The sequence below is a fragment of the Chiloscyllium plagiosum genome, chromosome 17, assembly GCF_004010195.1.
Source record: "Chiloscyllium plagiosum isolate BGI_BamShark_2017 chromosome 17, ASM401019v2, whole genome shotgun sequence".
Taxonomy (NCBI): domain Eukaryota; kingdom Metazoa; phylum Chordata; class Chondrichthyes; order Orectolobiformes; family Hemiscylliidae; genus Chiloscyllium; species Chiloscyllium plagiosum.
In genome coordinates this window covers 4,497,978-4,511,278 of record NC_057726.1, presented here as the reverse complement: position 1 = coordinate 4,511,278, position 13,301 = coordinate 4,497,978, and the positions used below count along the sequence as shown (strand labels likewise).

The 13,301-nt window shown below is 47.4% G+C and overlaps 1 protein-coding gene across 1 annotated transcript in view; it reads right to left on the bottom strand.

Annotated features, from left to right (window-relative positions):
• cmtm4 (CKLF-like MARVEL transmembrane domain containing 4) overlaps positions 1-13,301 on the bottom strand; it is an 82,015-nt gene that overhangs the window by 23,167 nt on the left and 45,547 nt on the right. The gene's annotated exons all lie outside the window — the stretch shown is intronic.

Below are 13,301 nucleotides of genomic sequence, written 5' to 3'. Positions count from 1 at the left end.
CCTCAAAAATGATCAATCCTCCAAATGAACCTAAAGCCAGAACATATTCCTTAAAGACTACTGTATTTAAATTGGCACAAGACAACTGCATGAAAGTTAACAATAATATTGTATTTTCCAAAGTAACTGAGACACTCCAACATAAAAACCAAATCATCCTAAACATCTTTGTGGTTACTACTGTATTCTTAAGGTTATTCCAGTTCAGTTTCTGATCAATGGTAAACACCAGGATGTGGTGGAATCAATGATGGTAACATTACTGAATGTCATGGGTTAGTGGTTAAATTTGTCTCTTATTGGAGGTGGCATGGTGGCACAGTGGTTAGCACTGCTGCCTCACAGCGCCAGAGACCCGGGTTCAATTCCCGCCTCAGGTGACTGACTGTGTGGAGTTTGCACATTCTCCCCGTGTCTGCGTGGGTTTCCTCCGGGTGCTTCGGTTTCCTCCCACAGTCCAAAGATGTGCAGGTTAGGTGAATTGGCCATGCTAAATTACCCGTAGTGTTAGGTAAGGGGTAAATGTAGGGGTGTAGGTGGGTTGCGCTTCAGCGGGTCGGTGTGGACTTGTTGGGCCGAAGGGCCTGTTTCCACACTGTAAGTAATCTAACCTAATCTAATCTCCCATGTTCCCAACATGTGTGCAAATCTGAAAGCTTTTACCAAGTTAATACCCTTGTTACTGTACTCAAAAGAACCCCTACAGTGTGAAAGCAGGCCATTCAGCCCATCGAGTCCACACCAACCTTCTGTTGAGCATTCCACCCAGACCCACCCTATTTCCCACGGCCAATCCACCCTAGCCTTCACATGTTTGGACTGTGGGAGGGAACTGAAGGAAACCCACACAGACACGGGGAGAATGTGCTAACACCACACAGACAGTTGTATGAAGCTATAATTGAACCCGGATGCCTGCCGCTGTAAGGCAGCCATGCTAACCACTGAGCCACTGTGATGCATCTCTGGTATCAACCTCAATTAAAATTTAACAATTTTGTGCTCATTACGATAACATCCATGACATTTGCCCCCACTTTCAGGCTTAAGATAGAGATTCCACACTCATTTTCAAGGGACTCAATCTCAATGATTTCAACCATTCCTGGCTCCCAGTAAGTAGCCCTTTGTCAAAAGTTTGAAAGAGTTCTTTCCCTTTTGCAGCCTCAGTCTCCCCAACACCAGATGCAGTTGCTGCATCCCTCTCAGTCAGCCCCCTTCCAGTCTCACTCTGTTCCCAATGACTCCTGGGGCCTCTTTCTCACCCAACCAGCCCAGTTTGCAGCCTGTTTCTCTTCCCCTTCTGCACCTCTATCCCTCCCCATGACTCTAACAGCTCCCTTCCTCCCTCACAAGTTGGAACCTCCATCTCCAAACCTGACTGGATCCCAGAGCCCCTGACAAAGGGATCCCATTGGGGAATCTCTCATTGCTCTTCCAATCAGAAGCAAAGACTCTTGCCCACATTGGCTGTTGACAGAATCTAATCCACTCCTGAGCTGAACATTTCGATTTGTGGATGAGGAAAGCTTTTCTCTAATTGGTCAGCCCATTAACAACATTGCCCTCCCTCAAATGTTCTGCAAATTGAGGGCGAACTCATCCCCTGCCGTTATGTACCCTGACCGTTGCTTTGCTCCTGGTCACTGTCTTGGTCTCTGCCTTTACAATGGCAGAAGCACGTTGATGCTGTTAGCAATGATAGGCCACCGTCTCATCCTCTCCAATCCCCTCTGTGATCAGTAGTCAGAGTCTGAGAGATCATCATTGAGACTGAAGAGAAATGTCTTCATCCAGACCGTGGGGAGCCTATGGAATTCACGCACCCCGAACATAGTTGAAACCAAAACAAAAAATGTAGCTCCTAGGACTAAAGGGAATGTAGAAAATAGTAACAGGAGTCTGCTCTGCCATTCAATGGGATCTGGATGTAGGTTTGCTCGCTGAGCTGGAAAGTTCATTTCTAGACGTTTCGTCACCCTAAGTAAAATCTTCAGTGAGCCTCTGGGAGAAGCACTGATGATGATTCCTGCTTTCTATTTATATGCTCTCTATTTTTAAAAAAATTCAATAGGATCATGGCTGATCATCCAACATAGTGTCCTGTTCCCACTTTCTCCCCATATCCTGTGATCTCTTTAGCCCCAAGACTGATGAGGGCAGAGCGGTAGGCATGATCTATATGGACTTCATTAAGACATTCAACAAGATTCCTCATGGGAGACTGGTTATCAAGGTTAGATCTCACAGATTACAGGGAGAACTAGCCATTCGGATACAGAACTGGCTCAAAGGTAGAAGACAGAGGGTGGTGGTGGAGAATTGTTTTTCAGACTGGAGGCCTGTGACCAGTGGAGTGCCACAAGGAGCGGTGCTGGGTCCACTACTTGTCATCATTTATATAAATTATTTGGATGTGAACATTAGAGGTATTGTTAGTAAGTTTGCAGATGACACCAAAATCGGGGGTGTAGTGGACAGTGAAAAAGGTTTCCTTAGATTACAACGGTACCTTGATCAGATGGGCCAATGGGCTGAGGAGTGGCAGATGGAGTTTAATTTAGATAAATGTGAGGTGTTGCTTTCTGGAAAGGCAAATCAGAGGAGGACTATACAGTTAATGGTAAGGTCCTGGGAGTGTTGCTGAACAAAGAGACCTTGGAGTGCAGGTTCATTGTTCCTTGAAAATGAAGTCACAGGTAGATAGGATAGTGAAGAAGGTGTTTGGTATGCTTTCCTTTGGTCAGAGTACTGAGTACAGGAGTTGGGAGGTCATGTTGCAGCTTTACAGGATAGTGGTTAGACCACTTTTGGAATATTGCATGCAATTCTGGTCTCCTTCCTATCGGAAAGATGTTGTGAAACTTGAAAAGATTCAGAGAAGATTTACAAGGATGTTGCCAGGGTTGGAGGATTTGAGCTATAGGGAGAGGCTGAACAGGCTGGGGCTGTTTTCCCTGCAGCGTCAGAAGCTGAGGGGTGACCTTATAGAGGTTGACATTGGGGCAGCATGGTGGCTCTGCGGTTAGCACTGCTGCCTCGCAGCCCCAGGGACCCGGGTTCAATTCCCGCCTCGGGCAACTGTCTGTGTGGAGTTTGCACATCCCCCCAGTGTCTGCATGGGTCTCCTCCGGGTGCTCCGGTTTCCTCCCACAGTTCAAAAATGTGCAGGTCAGGTGAATTTGCTATGCTAAATTGCCCGTGGTGTTAGGTGAATGAGTAGGGGACTGGATCTGGATGGGTTACTCTTCGGAGAGTCGCTGTGGACTGGTTGGGCCAAAGAGCCCGTTTCAGCATTGTAGGGAATCTAAAAAAAATTTATAAAAGTCTATTTATCTTATCCATGAGGGGCATGGATAAGATAAATAGACAAGGTTTTTTCCCCTGTGTTGGGGGAGTCCAGAACTATAGGGCATAGGTTTAGGGTGAGAGGGGAAAGATTTAAAAGGCTCCTAAGGAGCAACTTTTTCACGCAGAGGGTGGTACATGTATGGAATGAGCTGCCAGAGGAAGTGGAGGAGGTTGGTACAATTACAGCATTTAAAAGGCATCTGGATGAGTATGTGAATAGGAAGGGTTTGGCGGGATATAGGCCAGATGCTGGCAAATGGGACGAGATTAGGTTTGGATTTCCGGTCAGCATGGATGGGTTGGACCAAGGGTCTGTTTCCGTGCTGTACATCTCCATGACTCCTAACTACATCTACCGCCTTCTTGAAAATATTCAATGTTTTGCCCTCAACTGCGTTCCACGGCATGTCGGTCTGTAAGATGTTGTTTGATAGTGGTGAGTGGCAATGAGTTAGAACACACTTCCCACAGGTGGGTTGCTCATGCAGAGAGCGAATGATTTCTAACGGAAATTGGACAGGGACTCAAACAAAATAAACTCACAGGGTTACAGGGATTGAATGGAGAGTGGGACCGACTGGATTGCTCTGCAGAGAGCGCCAACACGGACTTGAAGGTTGAATGGCCTCATTCTCCCTTTTCTCCACACCCCCACTGCCCCAGTTTTCTGGTAAAGATTTATCCCTCAAAATCAGCAAAAACTACTTATCTTTTTACACATGTTTCCATGGGATCCTGCTGTGCCTAAATTGACCAATGTGCTTCCTACAGTACAACATTGACTACACTTAGGAGGAGAAAACAAGGGGTTCAATGATGTATCCCCAAGTCAAGCTGCTATCAAAGTGCAAGTTATTTTCTTTTTTCTGGGATTTAGGTGGATGAACGTTTTTAAATGACAGATTCAGAGAGGTGACATTTCCTGCACATTTGCATTATGGCGTACCTGACTCCTACAGACCATCTGTGCAGCTGACTGCACATCAGATGATGCAAGTCGGCACTGAAACCGCTCGAGAATGTAAACCACAAACAATGTCCTGACCTTGAACTACCCTGCTGGGTCAGTATCGAGATCTCCTCTGTAACAGTATGGTGGGTCTCCCTGCACCCTAGGGATTGCAGCAGATGACTACCATCACCTCCCAAGGGTAATTATGGATGGGCAATGAACGCTGGCCCAGCCAGCGATGTCCAGATCTGCTTGAATGAAGGCTTAGAAGCGCAAATGAGAAAGAAAATCAGTAAAATTGGCAATGTTGTCAGATTGTTTTGGGGAGAATCCCTGATCCCGTGACAGTAATATTCTACAAGGCAAGGCATACGGGTGCTGTGAAACTGCAATGTAGAATACTCAGACTTGGTGAATAAAGTACTCCCCTCACCTGTTAGGAGAAGCTTCCAGCCAAATGCAGTTTCAGGGTGGACTGGGAGGTGCCTGGAGACCAGTGCAGTGGAGGTGCCAGAGAGGGAGTTCTCCCAGAGCCATAACAACTGAAGGGTCTTGGGTGATCAGTCACAATCAACCAACCAATCCAGCAACCAACCAGTGTCCCTGTGGGAATGTCTCTGACCAGCTTCGGTATGTACCCATCCTTTTCCATGTCCACCCCCATTCTCAATCCTCAACCTTCACCCTTTCTCTCCCGACAGACCTTAGACTGTAGCTGCCTCACTTACCCCTCTCAAATTACAGAATCAAAGACCAACTGATGACAGTCCATGAGGCAAGCGCAGAAATTAATTCACAGCTTCTTTTCCCACAGGACCATCCATGACCTTAGAATGTACCAGAGCACCTTCCTAGCCAATCACCTTGCTATGGGAAGGAGGTTATTAAACTGGAAAAAGTGCAGAAGAAATTTACAAGGGTGTTGCCTGGACTCAAAGATCTGAGGTATAGAGAGAGGTTGGACAAGCGAGGACTTTTTTTTTCCCCAAAAGTGTAGGAGTCCGAGGAGGGACCTTACAGAAATGTATCATATCACGAGAGGGACTCAGTGTGAACGCACTCAGTCTTTTTCCCAGGGTTGGGGAATCAAGGACTAGAGTGTGTCAGTTTAAGATTAGAGGGGAAAGTATAAAAGGGAACCTGAGGGACAACATCTTTCTTCTTAGACAGAGCGCAGTACGCATATGGAATGAGCTGCTAGCGGAAATGGTTGAGCCAGGTAGATTAACATTTAAAAGGTATTTGGACAAATATTTGGATAGGAAAGGATTATAAGCTTTCCGCAAAGACCATTCCCTCCGTCAGATCCACACCCCCCCCAACAACCCACCCTCCCATCCTGACACCCTCCCCTGCCACCGCAGGAATTGCAAAACCTGCACCCACACCTCCCCCCTCACCTTCAGCCAAGACCCCAAAGGAGCCTTCCACATCCACCAATGTCATTTATTATATCAGTTGCTCCCGATGCGGTCTCCTCTACATTGGGGAGACTCGACACCACCTCGCAGAGCGCTTTAGGGAACATCTCCAGGACACCTGCACCAATCAACCTCACCGCCCTGTGGCCCAACATTTCAACTCCCCCTCCCACTCTGCCGAGGACATGCAGGTCCTGGGCCTCCTCCATTGCTGCTCCCTCACCACCAGATGCCTGGAGGAAGAACGCCTCATCTTCCGCCTCGGAACACTTCAACCCCAGGGCATCAATGAGGACTTCAACAGTTTCCTCATTTCCCCTTCCCCCACCTTACCCCAGCTCCAACCTTCCAGCTCAGCACTGTCCTCATGACCTGTCCTATCTGCCTATCTTCTTTTCTACCTGTCCACTCCACCCTCCTCTCTGACCTATCACCTTTGTCCCCACCTCCATCCACCTATTGTACTCTTGGCTACCTTCTCCCCAGCCCCACCCCCTCCCATTTACCTCTCCACCCCGAAGGCTCCCTGCCTTCATTCCTGATGAAGGGCTTTTGCCCGAAAAGTCGATTTTCCTGCTCCTCAGATGCTGCCTGACCTGCTGTGCCTTTCCAGCACCACTCTAATCTTGACTCTTATAAGGATATGGGCCAAGTGCAGGGAAATGGGGTTAGCGTGGGCGGACATTTTGGTCGGCATGGACCAGTTTAGGCCAAAGGGCCTGTCTCCATGCTGTAGGACTCTACCTCTACATGAAACAGTATTTTGTTGTTCGTCACTTTTGTAATGTATGAAACTTGCACAGCAAGATCCCACCAAAAGTGATGAATGTAATAAGGACCAGCTGAGTTGAACCTCACAAATTATGAGGGACATGGATAGGGTGAATAGCCAAAGTCTTTTCCCAGGGTAGGACAGTCCAAAACAAGGCAGCATAGGTTTAGGGTGAGAAATGGGAAAGATTTAAAAGGGATCTAAGAGGCCACTTTTTCCACGCAGAGGGTAATGCGTGCATGGAATAAGCTGCCAGAGGAAGTGGTGGAGGCTGGTACAATTACAGCATTCAAAAGGTACGTCGATGGATATATGAGGTGGAAGGGTTTAAGAGGGATATGGGCCAAATGCTGGCAAATAGGACGAGATTAATTTAGGATATCTGGTCAGCATGGATGAGTTGGACCAAAGGGTCTGTTTTCATGCTGTACATCTCTAAGATACAATATTTAGCATTAAAGGGATCAAACAAATATGAGGAGAAAATGGGAACAGGGGACAGAATTGGATGATTGGCCATGATCATACTGGTGGCAGAGCAGGCTGATACAGAGCTAAATGGCCGACCCCTGCTCCTATTGTCTATGTTTCTACAGTAATGGTGGACAGGATTGAGAGAGGAGTAACGAGACTGTCCTCCAGAAGTGAGGTAGCAATGGACACACACACACACACACAATACTCTCTTTCAATCACAAACTCTTCATCCTCACACCACAGGGGGAGGCCATTCAATCCATCAAGTCTGTGTTAACTCCTCACCCTTCCCCTGCAGCTTTGGTTCTCTTCAAGGCAGATTTTGGTTCAAAAGCCTCGATTGACCGTGCCTCCAGCATCCTCCTGGGCTCCGCAATCCAAACCCCACCCATTCAGTCGCAAAATATTTTGCCTCCAGTCACTTTTGGTTACCTTGCCAACATCCTCAAAAATTAGTTTTAATCCTTCCAATACTGGGAACAGATTCCCTTCAACTATTCGCTGTAGCCCCCTCATGATGTTCAGCAACTTTAACAAATCTGTTCAGAGGTTTCCCTTCTCAGAGAGGAGAAACTCCTACCATCTCGAAACCACAGCAGAAAAAAAATGCCAACCTCATGTCAATTGCCTTCATGGTATCCGGCCTCTCCATCTCTCGAGTCCCCTTCCGGCCCTATCACACACTCGGATCTCTGCACTCCTCCAATTCTGCTCTCTTGCACTTTCCAAATTTCCTTGCCTGCTGCACAGGTGATCAGATCCTAAATTCTGGAACTCCCTCCCTAAATCTCTCCACCTCTCTCTTGCTTCATTTGTGGGGCATGGTTGCTGATTGGGAACAGGCAATAAAACGCTGACCCAATTACCTCGAAGGTGATGGTAGTCATACACCTTCTCGAACTGCAGCAGTTCTCAGGGTGCAGGCACACACACACACACACACACACACACACAGCCTCTGACCTGCTCTGATCCAGTTCAGTTTCTGAACATCGCCCCCAATCTTGCCTCCATCAAGTCAGAAGTGGGAATGTCATTGATGAACAGCTGAAAATGGTTGGGTCTAGTGTTCCAATCTCTGAGCCAGATGTCCTGGGTTCAAGTTCCACCCACTCAGAACTCTTACAGTGCCGAAGGTCTGCAATGTCCCTCCAAAGAGCACCCCAGCCAGACCCACCCCACACATGGGGATTTTACTGTGGTTAGCTCACCGAGCCTGCATATCCCTGGACATTATGGAATATTCCTCATGGCCGATTCACCCTAACCTGCATATCTTTGAAACTGGAGCACCCAGAAGTAACCCACGCAGACACAGGGAGAACATGTGTGTAGTTTGTACATTCGCCCGAGGGTGGATTTGAACCCGGGTCCCTGGCGCTGATAGGCAGCAGTGCTAACCACTCAGCCACTGTGCTGCCAGTGTGTCATAACATCTCTGAACAGGCTGATTAGAAAATCTCCATCCTGAGGAATTCCTACACAGATGCCTTGGAGCTGAGAGGACTGATGTCCAACAACCACGACCATCTTCCAATGTGTCAGGTATGACTCTAACCAGCACAGAGTTTGCCCCCAATACCCATTGATTCCAGTTTTGCGAGGGATCCTTGATGCCACACTCTGTCAAATGCAGCCATAATGTCAAGGGCTGTCCCTCTCCCCATCCCTCTGGAATTCAGCTGTTTTGTCCATGTTTGAACCAAGGCTGTAATGAGATTAGGGGCTAAGTGGCTCAGGGAACAGCTAGTTGTTGAGCATGATTTGTATAAATTAATGGTTATTAATGTTCATGTTACTTTGGCTCCACTTTTTCAATTCATGAGACAGAGTCAGTGGATGGAGATGATGAGTCCTGTTCTCTCTTTCAGAGAGAGAGGTATATCTGTCACAGCTCCCTAAGGTGCTAATCATTGCCCCTGACCAAGTGTGGTTGTACCTATTACTGTCATGAAATAAGCCTCCTTGTTATCCAAAAATATCACCTCCTCTGTGGATACTCCATGGTACTGCATCCTCCATCACAAATCACCAGTTCTGATGAAGGGTCACTGGACTTGAAGCAAATTCTGTTTTCTCTTCACAGATGCTGTCAGATCTACTGAGTTTCTCCAGCAATTTTGGTTTGTGTTCAAAGACAAAAGGTGGTTTTGGTTGCACCAATCTACCTCGAACAACCCTTACCCAATACTGCACACTGTTCGAGGCAGCAAATTAGAACATAGCTCAGAATAGGCCCTTCAGCCCTCGATGCTGCGTCAACCTGTGAACTAATCTAAGCCTGTCCTCCTATGCTATCCCATCATCATCTATGTGCTTATCCAAGGATTGTTTAAATGTCCTAATGTGGCTGAGTTAACCACATTGGCAGATAGGGCATTCCACATCCTTATCACTCACTGAGTAAAGAACCTGCCTCTGACATCTGTCTTAAATCGATCACTCCTCAATTTTCAGCTATGCCCCCTCATAAAACCAACATCATCATCCTAGGAAAAAGATATTCACTGTCTACCCTATCTAACCCTCTGATCATCTTGTATGTCTCTATCAAATCCTCTCTTAGCTTCTTCTTTCCAATGAGAACAGACCCAAGTCTCTCAGCCTTTCCTCATAAGACCTTCCCTCCAGACCAGGCAACATCCTGGTAATCTCCTCTGCACCTTTTCCAATGCTTCCATATCCTCCCTGTAATGAGATGACCAGAACTGTACACAATATTCCAAGTGCGGCCGCACTAGTGTTTTGTATAGTTGCAGCACGACATTGCAGCTCCGAAACTCAATCAATGAAACCTAACACACATAACACTTCCGGCTGAATATTGCTGCAAATCCTTCAGCCTTATCCCAACACTGAAGTGTTGGACTCTTCCATCATTGAGAATGGGGATATTTATGAACACTCCTTCTCCAGCGAGTTGTTTAATTGTCTACCACCATTGATGACTGGGCGTGGCAGGACTGAAGAGCTTAGATCTAATCTGTTGGTTGTGAGATTGATGACCTCAATCACTTTTTGCTTATTCTGTTTGGCATGCAAGTAGTCCTGTTTGGTAGCTTCACCAGGTTGATTTTTAGTTATGCCTGTTGCTGTTCCTGGCACAGCCTCCGACACTCTCCATTGAGCCAAGATTAATCCCCTGGCTTGATGGTTACGGTTGGGTGGAGGATATGCCGGGCCTTGAGGTTGGAGTATATTCCTGCTGCTGCTTAAGTCTGCCCCATTCAGCTTGGTGGTACTGCAATACCATACAATGATGGGTATTCCTCAATACGAAGGTGGGACTTTGCCCTTATAAAAGCTGTGCTGTGGTCATTCTTACCAATACTGTCACGCACAAATGTATCTGGGACAGGTAGACTGGTGAACACGAGCTAAAGTAGGTTTCTCCATCGAGTTAGTTTTCCTGTCACCTGCTGCAGACCCAGCCTAGCTAAATATATTATACCCTTTAAGAGTTGACTGCTTCTTCAAATTATCCGCATAACTGAAGTCTCTCAGTTCTGGGATCAGTCCCAGTCACTTTTATTTTGCACTCTCTAGTTCCTTAACATTGTTCCAAAAGTGTAGGGTCTAGGGCACAATATTCCAGTTGGGGATGAACCGAGCATTGGATAAAGTCTTGTGTATTATGCATATTAAAATCTCCTGTCAAACAATGTTCAGTAGCTCAGAGCCCAGAAACAAGGTCTTAGGAAGAATATATGGGCCTTAGATGTAGTATGGGCCTTAGATATATGGGCCTTAGATGTAGTACGATGTAGGTTTACAAGGATGATTACCTGAACTTCAAGGATTGTTGTAAGGGAAGATTATGCAAATTAGGCCTGTTTTCTCTCGAATTTAGAAGGTTAAGGGGTGATCTGATTAACAGAAAGAGACAGTAGATAAAGATGAACTATTCCCACTGGCTGGGATTCTCGAACTAGGGGGCAATGTCTGTGAATTAGGGCCAGACCATTCAGGAGCGATGTTAGGAAGCACTTCTACCCACAAAGGGAGGTAGTGGTTTGGAAATTTCTTCAACAAACACCAGCTGATGCTGGATCAATCTGAGGTAGATAATACCTTTGCTTAACAAAAATATAAGGGATATGGGCCAAAGGCAGGTACTATATATGGAGTCAGGCCACACATCAGCAAGGATCTCATTGATTGGTAGAACAGGCTCAAAGGGCTGAATGGCTTCCTCCTGTTCCCAATGGAATAAGTTATCAAACTCTCTCTGGAATGGCTTGGAGTCAAACTTTGTCTGAAAGCACTCTGAAGGGCCATTTCAACTACGTGAAAGGCATTAGATAAATGTAAGATGGTGGGATCCCCATGTGGTTCCTGACCGTAACCATGATTTTAATTCCCTCCTAACTGGTAGAAAGCTCAGAATGGGATCTGTCCCATTCCATTACCACCTGGATCTGGTTCCCCCACCCAATTCCAACACTGTCCTCCTTTATAACACAGCCTGGTCTCCCATGGCTGAGGCTCCTTCAACTCAGCAGCTCCCAGAAACGTCTTTTAGATTAGATTCCCTACAGTGTGGAAACAGGCCCTTCAGCCCAACAAGTCCACACCGACCCTCCAAAGAGTAACCTACCCAGACCCATTTCCCTCTGACTAATGTACCTAACACTGGGGCAATTTAGCATGGCCAATTCACCTGACCTGCACATCTTTGGACTGTGGGAGGAAACCCACGCAGACACAAGGAGAATGTGCAAACAGGAATCGAACATGGGTCCCTGGTGCTGCGGGTCAGCAGTGCTAACCACTGAGTCACCGTGCCACCCCTGCTTGCTGCTGCTGCTACTGGCTCAGCCAGGTTTCCCCTCCACCCCTCACACCCGGAGTTAAAATATCCTCAACACTTATCAAACCAAACCAACCGACTGGAACACCAGAGACCGGCAATAAATGCAGCTTCACTGAGGGGCGGGGTCACATACACACAAAATTTACCTACATAATACTGAGAATTGTCTCAATGAAACATTTCCCTCTCAGGAGAGTGGACACTGTTCCATATAAACTTTAGAACATAGAAGAAAACTTGCACTGAGACACACTCACTAGGAGAGATGTCGGCTCATTTTGAACAGAGCAGCAACATGACCTCCTGCTGGCTTCCCGTTTCTGGGTAACCAACAGCTTCATGTTGAACATTAATGAAACAACAAACAACCTGGCAGTCAGTGGCGCACAGAGTCCGCTCAAAAAGCCACAACACAAGGTCAATGGCTGCTGAGGGGCATGTCTCTCCCCAACACCATGACACACTCTCTCACGCACACACACACACGGCACAGTGCCTCTTTCAACAGACTCAGAACCATTTCTATGCCCCAGCTCTTGCCCAGCTCAGTTACACAGTGTGACCTGGCACTAATGTATGAGGCTAACTATAGATTAGAATCACACACTGTACAGGAGGCCATTCAACCCATCAGGTCTGTACCAGCTCCTTGAAACTGTAATCCAAACAAACACAACCTCCTCTGCTCTGCCCATTCAACTCGACAAACATCTCCCCTTCAATCCAGATCTCATACGAATCAGCAGCAGGCCATTCGGCCCTTTGGTGGATTGGAATGTGGCCACAACTTCATATCCCTGCCTACACCTGAAACTCTCGATTCTTGACTAACAATGGAGCCCATCTAAGTCTTTTCTTAAAAATATTAAGGCACTCTGCCTTCCCTGCTCCATAAGTTCCTGCGGTGGCAGGGGAAAGTGCCAGGATGGGAGGGTGGGTCGTAGGGGGGGCGTGGACCTGACCAGGTAGTCACGGAGGGAACGGTCTTTGCGGAAGGCAGCGAGGGGTGGGGAGGGAAATATATCCCTGGTGGTGGGGTCTGTTTGGAGGTGGCAGAAATGTCGGCGGATGATTTGGTTTATGCGAAGGTTGATAGGGTGGAAGGTGAGCACCAGGAGACCCAACCCCTCCAACCGCAACAAGGACAGAACGCCCCTGGTGCTCACCTTCCACCCTACCAACCTTCGCATAAACCAAATCATCCGCCGACATTTCCGCCACCTCCAGGGATATATTTCCCTCCCCACCTTCCGCAAAGACCGTTCCCTCCGTGACTACCTGGTCAGGTCCACGCCCCCCCTACGACCCACCCTCCCATCCTGGCACTTTCCCCTGCCACCGCAGGAACTGTAAAACCTGCGCCCACACCTCCTCCCTCACCTCCATCCAAGGCCCCAAAGGAGCTTTCCACATCCATCAAAGATTTACCTGCACATCCACTAATATCATCTATTGTATCCCTTGCTCCCGATGCGGTCTCCTCTACATTGGGGAGACTGAGCGCCTCCTAGCAGA